Here is a 3,059-nt window from a genome sequence, read left to right on the forward strand (position 1 = left end):
TTGAGAGATGGTACAATTAAAAAAGTAACAGAGAATTTAATTTAACACAACATAACGGAGGAAAAGAATACTCGTGGCCAGCGAGGAGCCAACCTCAAAAATTTGGAATTGAGGCTTGTTGTTTCTGTATTGGTGTAATTTTGTCATTGAACTTGGGAAATATAACTGTAACCCCAACTACATGGCGTAAACGTGATATGGCCAGTAAAACCAATTTATTAGCCACCTTGTCAATGCCTTCTAAAATTTGAAATGGGCCATTAAAATGAGGTACTAACTTCATATTACTGTGAACATGAATAGAATTTTTGCGAAATTGTTGAAGTTCTAGATAAACCCAAATCCCAAACGTTTAATTCGAGTTCTTGGGGGTGTCAATCTGCATAGGGGCTGGTTTAATTCCTGTTGAATGGCATCGCTTGCATGGAGAATTTGGTCAACCTTAGCCCATGGTTAAGCCATGTTCAAACCCGTTCAAATCGAATGGTATTGGTAGCTGATTGATGTGAGTTATCAATTATCATACCAATACCCACCAATACCCAGCCCAAAAGAGCCAGCTATAACCCCATTGCTTTTGTTGAGTGCTGACAAAACAGAATCATATCTGTTTTGTTGACACACGACACCCTTGAATTTTAACTTGGAGGTCTGGTCGCGTACCCTTCTAATAAAAATTCGTAGAAATGCAGTGCGGTGTAATGTTCGGAGAATACCAAAATGGCTCCCAGCCGGCCTGTCATGGACAAGCTCAAGCTTGTATGGAGAAAGAATAAGTTAATCAAGTAACTTTTGATAAGTTTAAACTTATTTGATAACAAAATTAACATGTAATCTAGCTTGGTAATGAGCTCGAGTTCAATTTGTGTTCAAAATAAATAAAGGAACCAATCTTGAATGTTTAATACTTGGCTTGACTTGTTTTGATTATAAACCATACTTCCAATTATATATATGAATGTTATGTTCTAGTGTCCGTTTAGCTACCACTTTCAACTTTTTATCTTATCTTTATTTTAAATATCTAATTTTTAACCTTTTTGAAAATAGTTAACTTTTAACTTTTTGTCTCACATCATACAAATAACCACCAACCACCGGAAATAAGTTGACTGGGGTACATGAACCTGTTAGTTAAACTGTTTTTGTCGCTGCAAGCGTCAAGCAAAACCTTGTTTCAGCATTTAATTGTTTGCTTGATTAAATTGCATTATGTAAAAAGATGGTTTTCGTGGATGTCATGCCTGAGCGGTTCATGAGTCAACCTTCCTCGAAAGCTAGTTTAACGTTCAAGTGTTAATTATATGTTAGTGCTATGTGATGCTGTGATTTCTACTGTAGCAATCAAGAGAAAGATTATCAAAAGATTTCTCTTGATTGCTACAGTAACGTAGTCTTATTTATTTTGAATCAACAATAATGTAATAATATTAGCCAGGTTTGGAGGGGTGTGTCTCCCCCTGTTGTGAGAAACTTGGTTCATCTGGAATGTTTGTAGTGGGCTGGTTTTCTGCTCTCTGTTGTAGTTCAGTTTCTGGTCTTTGTAAGCTTCCCTGTTATCAAAAAAAAAAAAAAAAAAAAAAAAAAAAAAAAAAAAAAAAAAAAAAAAAAATAGAGCCTCTCACTTTTCATTTCTTTTTCCATTTATAATTTCATACGCTACTATTCTTAATTTGCTAACTGTCTAGTAGGATGTATTGTTTATAGCATGTATTAGTTACATCTTACATGCACATTGCACCCTCTCTCGTGGGAAAAACTTAGGTAGTACCGAAGTAGTGCTTTGGGCTCTCACAAAAGAGGTGCCCCATAATAGGACTTACATATGGGGCCCACCCTTTTTGTGAGAGTTCAGAGTACTACTTCGAGACTACTTAAGGCCCCTCTCACAATAGAGGAGTCCAAACGTAGAACCATTGTTATTGATTCCGTTTTGTTTCGGCCAGAATGGCCGGAATATTTTGTACCGACATGCGAACCGGAACCATAATACCCCCATTCTACCTCGGGTCAAATTTCAGCTTAAAAAAAGAAGAGGAGAAATCGACCCTTTTTTTTTTCCTTTGGTTTTCAGACCCCCTTCTTCTTCTTCTGGTGGGTTCTTCTTCTTTTTTTAGTCAGTGGGTTTCGGTCCTGCCAATCTGCCTTACCTTTTTTATTTGGGTGGGATTTCTCACAAATTTTTTTACATTTTTTACTTTTTAACTTTCTTTTAATATATTTTATTTAATGGTTGAGATTGAATCAATTGCATCAAGTGCCAGATCTCAATCCATTTGTGTGCTGTACAGGTAATGTATTTGTTAGCCTCCTTACTCTTGCTTAGCAATAGTAGCCAAAGCAATATTATTTGGCTCTATAGCTACTGTGCACAGCTATTTTTGGTTGTGCACTGGAGCTGAAAGATAAATTTATTTTTTTATTTTGTGTTCACATTACTTTTCTTATTTTTTATTCTTTCTTCTACGTTTCATCTTGCGTTCACACTACTTTTCGTCTTTCCGTGTTTTTGCATTCACACTACTTTTCCTTTCTTCGTGTGTCTCGTGTCTATGTGCAGTGATTTGATGGTAGTTGTGGTTATATTTTGGTGGTTGAATGAAATATTATTTTATTGTAGTGTTTATATTATTTTATTGTATTAAAAGTTAAAATAAAATCACTGCTATTGGATGTGAGAATTTAAAATAGATAAAGTGACTTTTTATGGTGATAAAAAGCTAAAAATTTGGCTCCACGACTGTGGATATTCTTAAATGCTAGTCCTTTGATTTAAAATTTTCCACGTGATACTCCTCTTTTGCCAATTGTGTTTTAAAATTTGAATTTTTTCTTTGTTTTTGTTGTTGTGAGCCCCACGTGACTAACAATAACAATAGAACGTTCCTGCCTTTTTAAGTTTTAACGCTCTTCCACTGTTCCACCAACCATTGACATCTAGTTGTTTTTTTTTTTTTTTTCATATTATTACTCTTATAATATTTTATAAATGATTGAACTGATACTTATTATTATTATTATTATTATTATTATTATTATTTGGACTTAAAGATTACATA

This window comes from Quercus lobata, chromosome 10, assembly GCF_001633185.2.
Source record: "Quercus lobata isolate SW786 chromosome 10, ValleyOak3.0 Primary Assembly, whole genome shotgun sequence".
NCBI classification, from domain to species: domain Eukaryota; kingdom Viridiplantae; phylum Streptophyta; class Magnoliopsida; order Fagales; family Fagaceae; genus Quercus; species Quercus lobata.